Consider the following 20,513-nt stretch of genomic DNA (forward strand, 5'->3'; position numbering starts at 1 on the left):
TACAACACAGAACTCCTCCCTTTTTCAGCTTATATTGGCATTTAGTTAGCATATATTAGTTGTGGAAGGGGGATTTCACTGTGACATTTCCATACATGCAGACACCATACCCTGATCGACATCACCCTTACATTACTCTCTGCCATCCTACTCCCCCTTCTTAAAACAATCTTAAAACAATTCCCCGTTCTATTCATTCATGCAAGTAAACTACATGGGCCATCTTCATGTTCATTCACCCTCTCTGTTGGCCCTCTCCCCTTCCACTACTGCCACCCCCTCAAAAGAATATCAGAACACCTGAAAAAGTGTAAAATAAGTCATTTCTTAGTATTCCCACCAGTGTAATGATACCCAAAAAAATGGTTACTCAGCAAAGACTTAGGGAAAAAAGTGAAAAAAGGAAAGAGAAAGGTTATCCTCAAGATTCAACCAAGTTAATTATTTCATTGTTTATTTTGGGGAATTTGGTTTCTTCTATGGGGGGATGGAGGAACATGGTTGACTATGTAGCTCAAGCTGGCTTCCAAATCTTTCAACCAGTGAAAGTTTAAGTCATTTCTAACCACATGGTGGTACATACATCTAAACCCCAGCATTTGGGAGGCTAAAGCAGGAAGATCTCTAGTTCAAGGGTAGACTGGGCTACATAGCAAGACCCTGCCTAAAATCTACAGGAATAGATGGTAACATTAGACAGGTAGATGATAGATAGATAGACAGACGGACAGTCTGATAGATGCTATTATCAATTTATCCTCAGTGGTTTCCCATCATTTAAAATACAAACTCTCTGGAAGTGACACTGTGGCTCAATTGTAGAGCGCTCGCCTTGAGCTGAAGAGTGCAGGAACAGCGTCCAAGCCCAGAGTTCAAGCCCCACGACCGACCGCCGCAAAATAAAAATAACTAAATAAATAAATAAAATAATAACTCTGAGCTGGGTGCTGGTGGTTCACGCCTGTAATCTTAGCTACTCAGGAGGCTGAGATCTGAGGATCATGGTTCAAAAGCCAGCCCGGGCAGAAAAGTCCATGAGACACTTATCTCCAATAAACCACTAGAAAACCGGAAGTTACGCTGTGGCTCAAGTGGTAGAGCATGTGCCTTCAGCTGAAGAGCTGAGGGACAAGTGCCCAGGCCCAGAGTTCAAGCCCCACAACCAACAAATAAGTAAGTTTGTAAGTAAATGAATGAATGAATAAATAAATAAATAAGAACTCTAGGGCTGGGAATGTGGCTTAGTGGTAGAGTGCTTGCCTAGCATGCCTGAAGCCCTATCACATAAACAGAAAAAAGTGAGAAGTGGTGCTGTGGGTCAAGTGGTAGAGTGCTAGCCTTGAGCAAAAGAAGCTCAGGGGGAGTGCTCAGGGCCTGACTTCAAGCCGGGACTGGCACAAAAAAAAAAAAAAACCCTCTACTGAATTTGCCTCCCCTATTTCATCACCTATCACAATCTTCTATCACCCTCTGGTCCCTTCCTATCTCTGTGCCTTATACACTAGCCTCCTGGTCCTTTATACATGCCAGTTCAATCTGAGGATCTTCCTGCTATTGTCTTTCCCCAGATCCTCCCTTAGCTGCCTATAACTCCCTAGAAGGGGCTGGGAAGGTGGCTCAGTGGTAGAGCGCTTGCCTTGCATGCCTGAGACCCTGGGTTCAATTCCTCAGCACCACATAAGCAAAAAGAAAAAAGCCGGAAGTGGCGCTGTGGCTCAAGTGGTAGAGCACTAGTCTTGAGCTGAAGAGCTGAGGGACAGCGCCCAGGCCCAGAGTTCAGGCCCCACAACCGGACCCAAAAAAAAAAAAAAAACTCCCTAGAAATGCCTTACCTGGTGATCCAGAGTAAAGCTGCACTCCTTTCCTCCCATTACTCCTTCACAGTATCAAAGTGATTTGTTTTCTAATGTGCATCCAAACATCCCATTGGAATCTCTCTCCAAATGAATGTGTATACTCCATTCTTTTTTTCTTTTTTGTCAGTCATGGGGCCTTAACTCTGGGCCTGCATGCTGTCCCTCAGTCTTCAGCTCAAGGCCAGCACGCTACCACTTGAGCCACAGCACCACTTCTGGGTTGTTTTTTCCTGCTTATGTGGTGCTAAGGAATCAAATCCAGGGCCTCATGCATGCAAGGCAAGCACTCGGCCACTGAGCCACCTTCCCAGCCTGCATACACTCCATTCTGAAAAGCAAAGATTTTGGTCAGAGTTATTTACCACTGACTCTATCCTTAGTGCCTATTATACTTGTCTGGCATACAAAAGAAGGCAGTAAAAAAATATTAACCAAAACCAGAATGAGTCTGTTCCCTCTTAGCTAATAATGTAGTTCTCAAGAACATTAAATATTTTTCTCAACATTCTCAATATTTCCTACAACACTAAATACACTGGAATCCCCAAATAAATTTTCAACTAGTGAAAGAAAATCTTTGCTTTTCAGTTAAATCTCTCTAATCAGATCTTTAGGTCAACAAATATTCTCTAAAGACCTATCAGGAGACAGGTGCCCTCCTAATTTCTTGCTTTTTCAATTTATCACACTCATCATTAATATTAGGTTTCTTTTTGCTTTCTTTTTTTGTTTTTAATGGTGTTGGGAATCAAACTCATGCTAGACATACACTGTACCAGTGAGCTACATACAGCTCTCTTCACTGACATTCCAAAAAGTTCAACAGTTGATCATAAACTAAAGAAATCCTGATCCGGCCAGGCACTGGTGACTCTCAACTATGATCCTACCTACTCAGGAGGCTGAGATCCATGGGTTCAAGGTTCAAAGCCAGTCTGGGCAGAAAACTCCACAAGAATCCATCTCCAAAACAATCAGCAAAGAGAAGGTAGACCTGGAGACATGGCTTGAGTGGTAGAGTATCAGCAAAGCACGTGAGGGGTCCTGAGTTCAAACTCATACTACCAAAAAAATAGAATTCCTCATCTCGCTACTCCCTCACCCCTGCTCTCAGTCTGGTGATCTCATTTTATTAACCAATGAAATACAACCAGTTACAGCGGACCTGCAGGGCACCATATAAACATAGTAGTTATTTTCTACGTGGAGACCACACAGAGAACTTTATTGTCCAATTATATGTTAATCTCTCCCCTATTATTGTGCCTTCAGAGAATATTTCTCAAAAACTATAAAAGACATTCCTGAGAAATCTAGAGGCATGTGATTAGGGACTGAAAAGAAACAATCTTTTCCGGTGTGGTAATACTACAGTAGTTTGGGAGTACACTGTCCTCGTGAGGGTTACACATCTGTAGCTTATCATATACAAAATTTTTTTCCTTCTTTCCCCCAGTGCTGAAAGTCTTGTAACACATGCCATGCATTCTACCACTCAGCTACATCCCTAGCCTGAAAAAAAAACTTTTTTGAGATATATATATATATACAACTAATAATAGGCACCTACTTGTAGCTACATGTTTGAGTGGAAAGTACACAAACAAAAAGAGGAAGGTAAGCAAATATGCAATCATTACAGTCAATGTACATTATGTAAAAATTCAACTACAAACAAGAGTAGAGATGGGAGAGAGAAAAATGGGAGAGAACAATGATCAAGATGCACTATACTCATAACCTGACTTACAGAATTGAGATATCTTTGTGTCACTGCTTAATAATAAAATAGCTGCAACGGTGGCTCAGTGGTAGAGTGTTTGCCTTGCATGCACAAGGCCCTAGGTTCTATTCCTCAGCACCACATAAGCAGAAAAAGCCAAAAGTGGCGCTTTGGCTCCAGTGGTAGTGCGCTAGACTTGAGCTGAAGAGCTAAGGGACAGCACCCAGGCCCAGAGTTCAGGCCCCACATTGAGGGGGAAAAAAAGGAAGGTGAAAGAAGAGTTCATAAAGATTTAAAGCCAAGGGCCAGTGGCTCATGCCTGTAATCCTAACACTCAGGAGCCTGAGATCTAAGGATCGTAGTTCAAAGCCAGCCTGGCATGAAAGTCCTTGAGACTCTTACCTCCAATAAACCACTCAGAAAACCGGAAGTTGTGCAGTAGCTCAAGTGGTAGAGCGCTAGCCTTGAGCTGAAAAGCTGAGGGACAGCACCCAGGCCCAGAGTTCAAGCCCCACGACCAACAACAAATTATTATTATTATTATTGTTATTAATAGCTACCTAAGCCGGGTGTTGGTGGCTCACACCTGTAATCCTAACTACACAGGAGGATGAAATCTGAGGATTGCAGTTCAAACGCCAGCCCAGTTCAAAAGTTTGTGGAACTCTTATCTCCAATTAACCACCAGAAAACCAGAAATGACTCTGGCTCAGAGTGGTAGACCACTGGCAAAAAAAACTCAGGGACAGCACCCAGGCCCAGTTCAAGCCTCATGACTGACCAAAAAAAAAAAAACCTACCTAAGTATAAGACAATTACAAAATCCAGGTAAAAGATAAATATTATACTATATCAACTTTTCTATCAATTCATTAGAAGCTGGTAAAGGAAAATGGTTCACTTAAAAGGATTATTTAGTGCATTTTTCTTACTGTAACTACTTGAGTAACTTTCAATAAAAGATTTAACATGTAAAGCCGGGCGCTGGTGGCTCACACCTGTAATCCTAGCTACGCAGGAGGCTGAGATCTGAGGATCGAGGTTCAAAGCAGCCCGGGCAGGAGAGACTCTGAGACTCTTATCTCCAATAAACCACCAGAAAACCGGAAGTGGCGCTGTAGCTCAAGTGGTAGAGCACTCGCCTTGAGCTGAAGAGCTGAGGGACAGCGCCCAGGCCCAGAGTTCAAGCCCCACGACCAACAAAAAAAAAAAAAAAAGATTTAACATGTAATCAAACCATCCAGAAACTGAACCATTGACCATTAAAGGACAGAAATATAACAGGAAAACCTACCAAGGACAAAACAGTCCATCCTAGGCCAGATCCCTTCTAGTTTTTGTTTTGGCAGTCAGTCTGGGGATTGAACTCAAGGCCTTACACTGCTGCAAGGAAGCACGCCACCACTTAAGCTACCTTTTTTGCACTGTTATTTCCAAAATGCCCAGCCTACAATCCCTCTAACTTGTGTTTCCTGTATCACTGGAGATACCAGGCACATGTTACTATGCGCAGCCATCGTGCTTCCATTGGAGATGGGCTGACAGGTGCACACCACTACACTTAGCCATTGATTGAGATGGAAAGTGTCCTGAACTTTTTTTTTTTTTTTGGGTCCGGTCGTGGGGCCTGAACTCTGGACCTGGGCACTGTCCCTCAGCTCTTCAGCTCAAGGCTAGAGCTCTACCACTTGAGCCACAGCGCCACTTCCGACTTTTTTCTTTTTGCTTATGTGGTGCTGAGGAATTGAACCCAGGGTCTCAGGCATGCAAGGCAAGCGCTCTACCACTGAGCCACCTTCCCAGCGCCAGTGTCCTGGACTTTTATGCCCAAACTAACATCAAATTGCTATCTCCCATCTCTGCCTCCCAAGTAGCTAGGATTTTAGGTTTGTGCCACAGTACCCTGCTACACCCCTTCTTAAACAGCCTTGGGCTCAGAGGAGAAAGGCACTATGTTTTGGAACATTCCTTCTAAAGTGTGTCAGCACAACACATGCAAACTCAATCTGGCAGCCTCTTTTTTTAATCTTTCAGTCTCAATAGAAACAAATCTATAAGAAGAAACTAAACACAATCAAGAAACTAAACAAAATCACAGTAACAATATACATAGAAAGGCCCCTCTAGGGTGCTGGGAAGGTAGCTCAGTGGTAGAGTGCTTGCCTCACATGCATGAGGACCTGGGTTGGATTCCTCAGCACCACATAAACAGAAAAGGCGCTATGGCTCAAGTGGTAGAGTGCTAGCCTTGAGCTGAAGAGCTGAGGGACAGCACCCAGGCCCAGAGTTCAAGCCCTACAACCAACCAAAAAAAGAAAAAGGCCCCTCTAAGATCATGAGGATTACTTATTATTGCTGTTGTTACTTAAATGGATGTTAACCAAACCTACAAATATATATCAATTAATATATATTATATAATGTATATATATATATATATATATATATATCAATAATATATCAATGGATGCTGAAACCATTTGGTTAAAGAACAGGATATTCATTCTCTCAAAGTCATCCCACAGATTCTGACAAAGGGGAGGAAGTACCTTTACAATGGAAAGAAACTTACCATCAACATGCCTTTGAACACAACACAAAGGAAACATACAGTACCATCAATGTAGCATTTCAAGACAAAAACATTTACCCTAAATCTAGGCATGAGAAAATGAAGACTGTAACTGGTCTGGATTCTTCAAAAGGAAAATGTTATTACAGTCATACACACACACAAAAGTTTGAGTAAGCTATACTGAAAACTAAGTTTTATTAGAGCACAATCATGTCCATTTATTTACATATTACTTATGACAGCTTTCTCCTCACAAGAGACAGCATGGTCCACAAAGCCAAAAATATTAATTTCTGACTCATTATTTTAAAAGTTTACTGACTCCAACTCTACATTTAGTGACATAACAAGCATGTTGTATCTGTCTACAATCCCAGTACTGAGAAAGCTAAGCCAGGAGAATGGCAAGTTGAAGACCAGCCTAGGGTATGCAGTAAATTGGAGAACAGCCTGGGACACAGTGAGGCCCTGTCTCAAAGACAGACAGGTTGCTCGGCACTGATGACTCATCTATAATCCTAGCTACTCAGGAGGCCTGAGATTGCAGGTCAAAGCCAGCCTCAGCCTGTACAGAAAGTCTATCAGACTCTTATCTCCAATTAACCACCAGAAAACCAAAGTGGTGCTGTGGCTCAAAGTGGTAGAGCTCTAGCCTTGAGCAAAAGAGCTCAGCAAGAGGTCCCAGAATTTGAGTTCAAGCCCCACAAACAAAAAAAAAAAACTATTTTTAAAAAAGTAACAGAAAGATTGACTAATCTTACCACAGGTCCACAAACCACCTAGTGTCCACTGTTGCACTCTTAGATCTGCTTCTACATTTATCCCTTTAATGTAGTATTTGTTATATCTATGCCCATGAGTATTATTACCACCAATATAATTTAATATTGCTTCTTTAATTTATGTTAAGGCACCAGGAGCTTGAACTACCATTGGCTGTTTTTGTAGCATTAGTACAATGTTACCATAGTCGAAAAAGGCAAATGATGTCCTGGTATTTAATTGAAATTGTTTTGACTCTGCAGATTCCCGTATAGGACGTCTCTGGAGCCCCCTATGAATCCACAGATACAAGAACCACTGATCTATATAAAAGGGCTGTGGATGCTGCTCATTCAATTTTGTTGGGTTTTCGAAACTTTCAAAATAAATGAGGGCCGGAAGGAGTGGTGCATACATGGAATCCCAGCACTCAAGAGAGAAGGCAAGAGGATGCAAGACCCTGGCTCAAACACCAAACAAAGCAAAATCCACAAGACAGAACACAAAAATATGCTCAATATCATTACCCATAGATGAATGCAAACCAAAACCACTTCACACCCGCCACTGTGACTGTAAAATAGATAAGCCAGGTGCTGGTGGTTCACGCCTGTAATCCTAATCCTAGCTACTCAAGAGGCTGAGATCTGAGGACACCAATTCAAAGCCAGCCAGGCAGGAAATGTCTGCTGGACTCTATCTCCAATTAACTGCCAGAAAACCAGAAGTGGAACTGTGGCTCAAGTGGTAGAGCCCTTGCGTTGAGCTGAATAGCTTAGAGACAGTGTCCAGGCCCAGAGTTCAAGCCCCACAACCGACAAAAAAAAAAAAGACAAGTGCTGTAGTGATATGGAAAAATAAGGCCCTCAGAATCTAGCTTCCTCTCAACTCTGTGATCCTGTCCCTCTTCCATGATCCATATTGAGACTTGACACATCTGTTCATCTCATGACCCCATTATGTGTGAACCATCTGACCTGCTATATTGTTAGTCACTAGTTCCATGTCGCCCTACTTATCTCCCTGGATGCTCAACTCACTCTCTCTGTGACAAATACATACCACTGGGACTAAGGAGAGATGTCCACAGCAAAAGGTGAGACCCAGGGAGATAAAGCCTTTTGTCACTATCTCTAAGAGTCCCACAAACAGTCAATGTTGTACAACTATAACCTTGCTCAGGGGGCTGAGATTTGAAAATTAAGGTCCAAAGCCAGCCCAGGTAGACAAATCCAAGAGACTCCTATCTCCAGTTAACCAGCAAAAAGCTAGAACTGTTTGAGTGGCAAAATTCCAGCCACCAGCAAAAAAAAAAAAGTAGAGCTTTTATTTTTTGGTCGGTCATGGGGTTTGAACTCTGGGCCTGGGTGCTGTCCCTGAGTTCAAGGCAAGCACTCTACCTTTTGAGCCATTAATGCCACTTCTGCTTTTCTGGTGGCTAATTTGAGATGAGTCTCACAGACTTTCCTGCTTGGGCTGGCTTTGAACAGTGATCCTCAGATCTCAGGTTCCTGAGTAGCTGGGATTACAGGTGTGAGCCACCAGCGCTCAGCCTTTTATTATTATTTATTATTGACATACAGTGGGTTACCTTGACATGTGTCAGGTAATAAGTACATTTCCTTTGTCATAGTATCGTCTGTTCCCTCCTCTCCCATTCTTTCCCTCCCATCTCTACCAAGTTGCAAAGTTTACTTTCATCAATGTCCAGTGTACTCCACTGCTGCACTTTTTCACTCTTTTTCCTTTGATTCTGAGCCCTACCCCTACTTTCCCACAGATGTGCACGTGAATGAATACACCAAAAAAGTCCTTTGTTTCCGTAACTTTGGAGTTTGTTTCAGTATGTATATTATTTTATATACATATGAAGAGGCACTTGGGTAGTACACCTTTGTGATTTTCTCCTATAGACTATCTTCTTTTGGTCTCTCTGTATATGAGAATCTAGAATTTTATGTATTTTGTCATGTTCCATTGTCTTAGATCTAACTTCCACATATAAGGAAGAACATATTCAGTTTGTCTCTCTGATTTTGGCTTACCTCCCTTAACATGATTTGTTCTAGTTATATACATTTTCCTGAAAAAGTAGAATTTCTGAGCAAGAGTCCAAGGCCCTGAGTTCAAGCCTCAGTGCTGGCACGCACGCATGCGCGCACACACACACACACAGTCCACCAAACTGCATCCTTAAAATAAATTTATTGGGCCAGGTGCAGGTGGCTTGCACCTGCATTAGTCCTAACTCAGTAGACTGAGACCTGAGGATTGTGTGGTTTGAAGCCAGCCCAAGCTGAAAAGTGGAGCCATGGCTCAAGTGGTAGAATGCTAGCCTGAAGCACAAAAGTTTAGGTCCAGGATGGTGGAGGGAGGGGGATTTATTGGTCTGGAGTACAGCTCAAGTGATAAAAGCCCTGCCTCTTTCATGTTCCAAGCCCTACGTTCAAATCCCTCCAATTTTATCACATGCATGTATTCCCATATTTTCTTTTCAAAAGAATCATGTAATATTGCCCAGGCTGGTCTCAAAGTCCTGAGCTCAAGTAACCCTCCCACCTCACTCTCCTGAGCAGCTGGAACTACAAGTACACACTACCACAGCTGGCTCTTTTTTATGTAAAGAGACTCCAAAGTGATCCTTTAAGTTGGAAATAGAATAGTATCAACTGAATAAAAGCATAAAGGTCTCAATTCAGTAACTACTAGTTACTGGTACGACTCAGGTAGCTAGCTTTTCAATCGGTTTCTTCCAAAGAACTACTATCTTATAGAAGTTGGGTTCTTTATTTTTTTCTTTACCATAAAAATGAGGCACCAAATAAAAACTTGCGTTAGAGATCATCCACACATCTATCCTCATTAAATTTTTATAATAAATCAAGAGATAGATACAAATATCCCAATTTTAACAAGAAATTCAACTTCAGAAAGGTTAATAACAGCTCACAAGACTGTATCCATGCAGCCCATAAAGTATTATAAATTTATTACCGTACTTAATCGTCCCAATAGTCTTAAGAACTAGGTACTATCAGTATTTCTGTTTTACAGATAGAAAACGGGTTCAAGGAAACGAAGCAATTTTCTCAAGGTTGCACTCAAAGAGCAGAACTGGGGTTAAATCCAAGGCGGCCACTACTACTAAAGCTCTTGTCCACTAAAACATATTGCTACATCTAACCTATGCTTCATTCTTATCCTCTCAGCATATCCCATGACTAATATGGCAGTAGTCCCTTGCCTGGAGAGGCACAATACACATTTGCTGAAGACACTCTTTCTAAAATATATTAGACATGGGCTGGGAAGGTGGCTCAGTGTAGAGCGCTTGCCTTGCATGCCTGAGGCCCTGGGTTCGATTCCTCAGCACCACATAAGCAGAAAAAAAAAAAAAGCCAGAAGTGGCGCTGTGGCTCAAGTGGTAGAGCGCTAGCCTTGAGGTGAAGAGCTGAGGAACAGCACCCAGGCCCAGAGTTCAGGCCCACGACTGGACCCAAAAAAAAAAAGAAAAGAAAAGAAAATATATATGTCTAATATGTATATATATATATGTTACACATTATATATAATATATATATTAGACATAAGAGGACTATCACTGGAGGAGTGCTAGCGCCCATACAAGGTTAATTCTCATCATACTTCAGGCTTTCCAATGCCATAGTCTACAGGATCAATGCAAAGAAAAAGTACCTTCTAATCAGAGAGGAAAAAGGACAAGTCTGACTCAGACTTGGTTACAGCAATGCAGAGATCATGCAGTATATATTGCAGCAAAATCAGCTGCTGACAGTTGAGAGGTATCAAAGAAGCAAAAGGCTACAAAACACTTGGATCCTAAAAATGCCTCTAAAGGCTGCAGGAAACTGACACAGCATGGAAACAGTAGAATTCAGTTGAAGCCGTGTAATAGCTAAATCCATGAAAAACTCACATGACAGCAATAGGTTAAACTGGTAGCTCATGTCTCTGTCATTTTATCCTTTTTCTCCACATAGAAAGGTACACCGTTTCCCTATAAATTCAATATCCTTTAAGCGCTGCTTCTCAGCTTGCTAGATTGCTAGACTAATGTAGAAATGACACAGCAACATTCTCCACCTTTCCTCTAACAGAAGGAAAATAATGAATGACCACGGAGTAGTTGGGCAGGGTGCTAGTGGCTGTAATCCTAGCTATTCAGGGGCTGAGATATGAGGATCAGGGTTCAAAGCCAACCTGGGCAGAAAAGTCCATGAGACTCATGTCCAATTAAACATCAGAAAACCAGAAGTGGAGCTGTGGCTTAATATGATAAGAGCACTAGCTTTGAGCAAAAAGAGCTCAGGGACAGCGCCAGGCCCTGAGTTCAAGCCCCATGACTGACCCTCCCTGCCACCAAAAAAAAAAAAAAGGAGTTGGAAATGATCTCTCATTCCAAATACCACAGGTTCCTTCTGCCTATTTCAGAGATGCCTACCACAACACTCATTCCAAACCTTCTTATATTTTTCTTTTTCTTTCTTTCAGAGTAGGGTTTAATAATCTTTTAAACTTTATTCCTTTGAATTTTGTTCTTGTGTCTTTAGGCAAATACCTAAATTTGGGGAGAGGGAGGCTTCTTGTAAAATGGGACTACACATACAATTCTAGACCCTGAATCATTCAAAGGAACATGTGAAGAAAATATAATAGCTAACATTTACGGTCTTTTTTTCATCTCATTCAAAATCCTTTGTATAAGCTACTTGTTAATTCCGCATAGTAACCCTGAGATAGACACTATTAACCTCACTTTTCAGATGAGTAAACTGAGGTCCAGAGAAAGAATTCCTTTCCTAGGTTTACATAAACATTACACAATAGTACTGGAATTCAAATCTAGACCATAGAAGTCAATAAATGTATGTTATTAAATTAATATGTGTATAAGATATAAATTTATAGCACATGACCTAAGGATGCCAAGACAATAACCTAATTGAAAAGCCAACAAATACTTGAATTATTTTATGCCTACCACCATATACCAATACACTAATGCATTCGGAGATGAAAATGCAATACGTAATTTATTGGAACAGAGGCTATGGAATCCAGACCTGGTCACACAATATGGCATTTAATAACAATCTAGACAAGGTACCTGTGTTTTAAGGTCCTTATGTATAAAATAAGAGTAATACCACAAAGAATTTAAGAATTAAATTATAAACTCATCTCAGCATAGTGGCTGGTACATAGTGAGCACTGAGTAAATATCGTTAGTTACCCATTTACCATGTAAACAAACAGCTAAAAAGTTTTGTTCCAAAGCAATCATGTAATCTTGAAATGGGGTCATGTACATTAGGTTTCACATTTTACCATCTCTGCTCTTTGGTAGTATTTTCTAGATTTTATAAGGGAGAAAGAAGTACTAAGGCTTGAACCCAGGACCCTAATTCATGCTAGGCAAGTATTCTAACTAAACTACGCCAACTGGTCCACAAATACTAATTGTAATGCATCTATTATGCAAAAAATGTTTTTGTTGTGAATGCTAAACTGGGGACTGAACCAGCCTGTCTCGTGCTCTCACGTGGCTTTTCTGCTCCAGGCTGGTGCTCTGACACTTGAGTCACATTCCACTTCTGGATTTTTGCTAGTTAACTGGAAATAAAGAGTCTCACAGAGGGCTGGAAAGGTGGCTCAGTGGCAGAGTGTTTGCCTTGAATTCCTGAAGCCCTGGGTTTGATTCCTCAGCACCACATAAGCAGAAAAAAAAGCCAGAAGTGGCACTGTGGCTCAAGTGGTAGAGCACTAGCCTTGAGCTGAAGAGCTGAAGGACAGTGCCCAGGCCCAGAGTTCAGGCCCCATGACTGCCAAAAAAAGAAAGAAGGAAGAAAAAAAAAAAGTCTCACAAAGTTTTCTGCCCAGGCTAGCTTCAAATACGATCTTCAGATCTCAGCTTCCTGAGTAAGGTAGAAAAGGCCACAAGCATCTGGCCTTTTCAATTGAGACCGAAGTTCACCATTCAGTCCAGGCTGATGTAAAATTTGTTATAGAGATGACCATAATGTCCTTAAACTCACAATCCTGTGGATTTGTTTTTGTCGATCGTGGGGCTTGAACTCTGGGGTAGGGCACTATCTCTCAGCTCTTCAGCTTAGGTAGGTTTTTAAAAATATTTTTTTCTAATAATTTTATAATACATGTAACATTGTTGCTGTCAGTAAACAAGTACCTGCAAGTTCTATCACTATGAGCCTATAGCTAGATAGGCTCTAGATACCATGTAATAATATGGTAATTTCACCTTAGTACAAATTGTTGCATTTTTTTAATTATTCAATTTTAAATTTTTTAACTTTGTTGTTGTTGTTGTTGTTGTTTGGGGGGATCCAGTCGTGGGGCCTGAACTCTGGGCCTGGACGCTGTCCCTCAGCTTTTCAGTTCAAGGCTAGCGCTCTACCACTTGAGCCACAGTGCCACTTCCAGTTTTTTTCTTTTTGTTTATGTAGTACTGGGGAATCGAACCCAGGGCCTCATGCATGCAAGGCAAGTGCTCTACCACTAAGCCACCTTCCCAGCCCCATTTTTTTAACTTTTGTGTTGCTGGAGCTCTCACTCAAGGTCCCACCCACATTAAGCTAAGTGCTTGACCACTGAAATTAACCACCAGCCAAATGGTTCTGATTGTACTGGTAAAGTAATCTTATCACTGTATGTGGCTTTCTGTCAAAACATCTCTAAAGCTGGGTGCTGGTGGCTCATGCCTGTAATCCTAGCTACTCAGGAGGCTGAGATCTGAGGATTGCGGTTCAAAGACAGCCCGGGCAGGAAAGACTGTGAGACTCCTATCCCCAACAAACCAATAGAAAACCGGATGTGGCGCTGTAGCTCAAGTGGTAGAGCGCTCGCCTTGAGCTGAAGAGCTGAGGGATAGCGCCCAGGCCCAGAGTTCAAGACCCACAACCAACCAAAAAAAGAAAAAAAAAAATCTCTAAAACTATCACTAAAGTGGCAGTTACCTTCCTTTTTTTTTTCTTTTTTTGGCCAGTCCTGGGGCTTGAACTCAGCTCCTGGGCTGAGTTCCCTGAGCTTCTCTTGCTCAAGCCTAGCACTCTACCACTTGAGCCACAGTGCCGCTTCTGGCTTTTTCTGTTTATGTGGTACTGAGGAATCAAATCCAGGGCCTCATATGTACTAGGCAAGCACCCTACCACTTAGCCACATTCCCAGCCTGGTACTTATTTTCTTAAAAAGCATTTAATCTACCTTTTCATTTGACTAATCTCAAGCCCAAAGAGTAGAGTGAATTGCAGAAGTTCATATGGCAGACAATCACAAAGACTAAAGCTGAATCTCTAGAGTCCAAAGTTCTATATCCTCTCCAAACTGAGTAATCCCATAAATACAAGAAGAAGACAATAAATATGTGAAGACAGAGAATGATTCAAATCTCTAAGGAAGACATCAGGAAACAAGTCTTCACAGATCTTTAACAAGACAATAATCAAAAATGGTTTCACTCAGGCCAACTACCAGTGGTTCATGGCTGTTAAAACTAGCTACTCAGGAGGCTAAGATCTAAGGATTGTGGTCCAAAGCCAGACTGGGCAGGAAAAGTCCATAGGATTCTTATCTCCAATTACACACACACACACACACACACACACACACACACACACACACACACACACACTAGCTGGAAGTAGAGCTGTAGCTCAAGTGTGTTAGCCTTGAGGGAAAAAAAAAACTCTCAGAGCTAGTGCCCAGGCCTCTGAGTTCAAGACCCAGAACCAGCACTTCCAAAACACAGGCATTTCTCATGTCATCTCAAACATTTTGTGGAAGAAGGGCAGGAATAGGAACTGAAAACCCATGTCATCTCACTCAGGTTGTATAAGCCTAATCCATATTTGTTCACAATACTCCTCAGTTACCTCTACAACTGAAATGGTCTAAACAAATGTAGGTCAAAATCTTTTTTTGTCCAGGATGGGGACTCAAACTTAGTATATGAAACTAAACATTCACTCACTGGCTGGTGCTCGCTCTATCACCTGAGCCACACCTCCAACCCCATCAGGTCAATATCTTAACAAACTCCCTGAAGGAACTGTCATAGGGCACTGCTGTTATCACACTCTTGAAATAAGCTTGAAAAGTCTATGATACTGAAATGCTCATTGTAATTATTTTCACTGTGATAGAATCCGATTTTTTTTTCTGAAAATAGTCCAAGAAAATCAAACTAAAACAAGAGAACCTAATTTTTTTTTTTTTTTTTTTTTTGTCGGTCGTGGGGCTTGAACTCTGGGCCTGGGCGCTGTCCCTCAGCTCTTCAGCTCAAGGCCAGCGCTCTACCACTTGAGCCACAGCGCCACTTCCGGTTTTCTGGTGGTTTATTGGAGATAGGAGTCTCACGGTCTTTCTTGCCCGGGCTGGCTTTGAACCGCTATCCTCAGATCTCAGCCTCCTGAGTAGCTAGGATTACAGGCGTGAGCCACCAGCGCCCGGCTAAGAGAACCTAATTTTTTATTTCCTCAAACCAATCACTGGTACTCACTAGCCCTTCTCAAACTTTTTACCAAAGGATTCAATCCATATCACTCTTTCCAAAAGTCTGCTCTGAAAAATACATCAGATTATTGTTTGAATTATAGTTTTAATCAGTCAAGATCAGGAGCAGGTAATCTATTTATACACAATACACAATCTATTTATACACAAGCTACAACAGGAAAGAGAGGAAGAGAAAAGCAGGAAGACTGGCAAGTCAAATCAATTATTTACTTAAGTCCACAAGGTGAAGAGCACTGTAAGATGCACAGTGCCAACCCACTCCACCCCTTGTCTTCTAGACAGTATAGGTCACAAGAGGAGGACCAGAGTCCAACACCACATAGAATGGTTTTGCCAGGCTACATGCCAAACCCATGCTTTTATCTCCTAGTCAAAGAACAGAGGATAGACAGCACCAATATAGCAGATTAAGGAAGACAAAAGCTATGAAAAACTCCTGGTTACATGCTATAGCAGATCTTCTGAAAGCAAATTTACAGAAACAAGAGAAATGATAAGAGGGGCTGGGAAGGTGGCTCAGTGGTAGAGTGCTTGCCTTGCATGCATGAGGCCCTGGGTTCAATTCCTCAGCACCACATAAGCAGAAAAAGCTGGAAGTGGTGCTGTGGCTCAAGTGGTAGAGCGCTAACCTTGAGCTGAAGAGCTGAGAGACAGGGCCCAGGCCCAGAGTTCAGGCCCCACACCAGCAGAGAGAAAGAGAGAAAAGGAGGGTGGGGGGTGGAGAATAAAAAGAAAGTTGTACACAAAATGCTCTTGAAGACAGAATGAGCCAGGTGCCAGTGGCTCACACCTGATATCTGAGGATTGCAATTTGTTTTTGTTTTTATTTTGGGTCCGGTTGTGGGGCCTGAACTCTGGGCCTGGGCGCTGTCCCTCAGCTCTTCAGCTCAAGGCTAGCGCTCTACCACTTGAGCCACAGCGCCACTTCCGGCTTTTTTCCTTTTGCTTATGTGGTGCTGAGGAATCGAACCCAGGGCCTCAGGCATGCAAGGCACGCGCTCTACCACTGAGCCATCTTCCCAGCCCCTGAGGATTGCAATTTGAAGCCAGCCGTGGGGCACCCCGTGAGACTCTTATCTCCAATTAACCACCCAAAAACTGGAAGTAGTGCTGTGGCTCAAAGTGGTAGAGTGACAGCCTTGAGCAAAACAGCTCAGGAATAGCACCCAGGCCCTGAGTCCAAGCCCCCCGACTGACAATGGTTTTTATTGACTTATTTTAGGAGAGAAGAGCCTTCAGTGTGTTCATAGCCTGAAAAGAAGGCCTCAAAAAGGAATGACTCAGATACAAGGAAGATAATTGGTAAAGAGTGAAGTACTAAGCAGACATGGTAGCACATACCTGTAATCTCAGAACTAGGAAAGCTAAGTTTGAGGCCAGACTGGACTACAGAATGAGACTGTCAGAATTCCTAGTGAAATACTTATGCAAAGTGAAAACCAGGGAATGCTATAAAGAAAACTAATCCATGTGGATTAGTCACCAAAGCAATAAATATGGGAAACGAACAGATGATAAGGACTTTGAAAATGCAAAAAGAAAGCAAAAACAGCCTGAGTGTCAGCTGCTGGTGGTTCACCTATAATCCTAGCTACTCAGAAGGAAATTGATGGGGCTGGGCTGGGAAGGTGGCTCAGTGGTAAACTGCTTGCCTTGCATGCATGAGGGTTCGATTCCTCAGTACCATATAAGCAGAAAAAGCCGGAAGTGGCGCTGTGGCTCAAGTGGTAGAGTGCTAGCCTTGAGCTGAAGAACTGAGAGGCAGTGCCCAGGCCCAGAGTTCAGGCAAAAATAAAAATTAAAAATAAAAAAAAAAAGAGGCTGAGATCTGAGGACTGCGGTTCAAAGCCAGCCTAGGCAAGAAAGTCAATGAGACTCTGAGTTCCAATTAATCACTAAAAAGCCGGAAATTAAGGTGTGTATCAAGTGGTAGAGCACTAGCCTTGGGCTTTTAAAAAGCTCAACAGTGCCTAGGCCCTGAGTTCAAGCCCCAGGACTGGCCCCTCCCAAAAAAAGATAAAAACAATGGTCCAGAAGGACAATAAAAAACTAGAAAAATTATTGCTCCCTTCCTTGGCCAAGGAGTTGTAGAGTATTCTGCAAAAATAATAATAATAGTATTCATTCCTGAATAAGCCTTACTTTCAGCTATGGATTGGGAGATAAAGGGAATATTGGAAAATTAACAATCTAGGACTTTGCTTACACTTATACAGTCTACCAGACACAGTACAAATGCCTGGTAAAGGAATATCAAGAATGAAGTAGAAAGGGGTGGGGCTGACCTTTATAATACTGAAGCAATAACAGTAGGTAGAACTTTGAAGTAATTATCAGCGGCAAAGATGAAGGAAGAAGAGTAAGCAAGCTAAAGACCACACAGCTGCAAAGGACAAGGTGAAGGAACAACTGGAACATACCAAAAAACAAACATGTTAAGTACGGCAATCTGAAGATAGAGGTTCAAAGCCAGGTTCAAATTCTCAACTCATCTCCAAAATGAACCAGAAAAGAATAAAATAATCCTGGGATGTGCTAGGAGGCTGGTGGCTCCCGCCTGTAATCCTAACTACTCAGGAGGCTGAGATATGAGGATCAAGGTTTGAAGCCAGCTAGACAGGACTTTCCTGTGAGACTCTTATCTACATTAACCACCAGGGGGGGAAAAAAGAAAAAAAAGGAAGTGGAACTGTAGTGTCAGAGCACTAACCTTGAGCAAAAAAGCTCATGGACAGTTCAAGCCCCACAAATGACAGAAGAAAAAAAATAGAAGTGGTGGTAGGGTTCAGGTGGTACAGCATCATCCTTGAATGAGAAAGCTCTGAGAACAGATCCTGGTTTTCAAGCCTTAGTACAAATCTTCAGCAATACCAGCCCACCATTTTCTATTGGAATGATCTTTAAAATCTACTTTCCCAGAAGCTTCACCCTGAAACATCTTTTAATTTCATTTGCCAAAACTGAATTGCTGAACTGTGTCAACAGTTTGTGTTTGTTTTTTGAATTGGACATTTGTTTTTAATAGGGATTTGTTAAGAGTTCTCAAAGGACAAAAGGGACATTATCCAAAAGATAAATGAATGCCATATGACTAGAACTAGAGCTAAAATCATACTTGGTCTTTTAAGTCCCCCTTTCACACACAGATAGGATGGAAAAGCATAGGGCTTATTGATAAATATTTGGGTAAGCACTTCAACATGAATTACTGACTCATTCTTTATTCTTATTCTTGTGATGCCTAACTCAGAGAAAGAGTAACATAAAGGATATGGGCTTTGGGAAGCAATTTAAAATTCTAAATCTACCAGTCTCCCCAGACACATTTCTTAAGCCTCTTTGAGCTCCACTTTGTCTAAAAAGCTGGAATAATATTACCTATTTCAGGAGATAGTTGTAAAGATTTAATTGTTAATACATATCCAAGTACCAACCACACAGTGTTACTGTCTAAAGTAACTGTCTACTCAAAGCAGATAGAAAATTATTTTAACTAAGCATTATACACTAAGCCACCAAGTTGAACCAGTTTATTGCTACATAGTTAATATAAAATCTGTTATATCACAATTTTAAAAAAAATCCCAAAATAAATGTATCCCAAAAATTCCTCTCCCTTTGATAGCTAATCTATTTAACCATGAGGGTACTGATTAGGTACTTACACAAAGCTATAAAGGAAAATAAAATGCAGAGATGTAAAGTCCTTCCTTCTCTGACTTCAGTTACCTAATACAAGTAATTCTCAGTTCTATCAAGCTCATAATCATAGTTACCTTTACTTTCTATTTTCTGTCATCATCATATCCTATCTCTTCCTTTCTCAAAACCTCTCCAATGTATCTTTTTCTCACTTCAATTTCTAAATTCATGACCTGCTAAATGTTCAGGTAAGAATTTCTAAAATGGAAAAAAAAAAAAAAGTTTCTGTGCCAGTCCTAGGGCTTAATCTCACCCTGGCACTATCCTGGAACTGTTTTGCTCAAGGCTAACATTTACCACTTGAGCTACAGCTCTGCTTCCTGATTTTTGGAGGATTTACTGTATTGGAGATGTGTCATGGACTTGCCTTCCCGGGCTGACTTTGAACCGCAATCCTCAGATCTCAGCCTCCTGAGTAGCTAGGATTACAGGTGTTAAGCCACAGATGCCCAGCTAAAATGAAATTTTTAAGCTCTTTTCCAGTATTGTACTGATTTCCAGCTGACGAATCAATCAGTTTATGATTCCAACTACATCAAGTCATTGTCAAATTTATAAATTTTCATTGGTTCCCAAAAATTGGCAAGATCAAGTCTTCTTTTTTTTTTTTTTTTTCCCGGTCATGGGGCTTGAACTCTGGGCCTGGGAGCTGTCCCTCAGCTCTTCAGCTCAAGGAGAGGGCTCTACTGCTTGAGCCACAGCGCCACTTCCAGTTTTCTTGTGGTTTATTGGAGATAAGTGTCTCATGGACTTTCCTGCCCAGGCTGGCTTTGAACCATGATCCTCAGATCTCAGCCTCCTGAGTAGCTAGGATTACAGGCATGAGCCACCAGCACCCAACAAGTCTCAATTCTTGAGTGACTGTTGATGCTGTTCACAACTTGACTGAACATTACTCATTAATTAGTCTTAACTTCTAGTCCATAACCTAAGCTGTATTTTGGATCAGGCAAGTACACTCATGTTCAATCAATCACAAAGTTTATTCCAATCACAGTTATCTTTGCCCTTGTTTTGCCCTAACCTGGAAACTCATCCTCCAACTTTCTACCTATTCAAATCCTATTGATGCATCACTGTAAAACTCCAGTCTAGTTGAGCACCAGTGGCTTACACCTGTAATGCTAGCTACTCAGGAGGCTGAGATCTGAGGACGGTGATTTGAAGCCAGCCCGGGCAGGAAACTCGGTGAGACTCTCATCTCCAATTAATTACAGGAAAAGCTAGAAATGGTGCTGTGGCTCAAGTGGTACAGTGCTAGCCTTGAGCAAAAAGGAGCCCAGGGACAGTACCCAGACCCAGAAAATGTATGCTAGTATTCTTTTGTTAAAATACTATCAAA

At 41.7% G+C, this 20,513-nt stretch overlaps 1 protein-coding gene across 2 annotated transcripts in view; it reads right to left on the reverse strand.

Annotated features, from left to right (window-relative positions):
- The window catches only part of Luzp1 (leucine zipper protein 1), a 63,489-nt gene that overhangs the window by 33,889 nt on the left and 9,087 nt on the right, over positions 1-20,513 (reverse strand). The window contains exon 1 of one of the 2 annotated variants that reach the window (XM_042688628.1): positions 1,833-1,892. The exons of the other annotated variant lie outside the window; for it this stretch is intronic. The gene's annotated coding sequence lies outside the window, so the exon portion shown is untranslated. Of the gene's footprint in view, positions 1-1,832; positions 1,893-20,513 lie in introns of those variants that run through there. 2 annotated transcript variants of the gene reach the window in all.

Source organism: Dipodomys spectabilis, unplaced genomic scaffold (assembly GCF_019054845.1).
Source record: "Dipodomys spectabilis isolate Male_0828 unplaced genomic scaffold, ASM1905484v1 ptg000118l, whole genome shotgun sequence".
NCBI lineage: Eukaryota > Metazoa > Chordata > Mammalia > Rodentia > Heteromyidae > Dipodomys > Dipodomys spectabilis.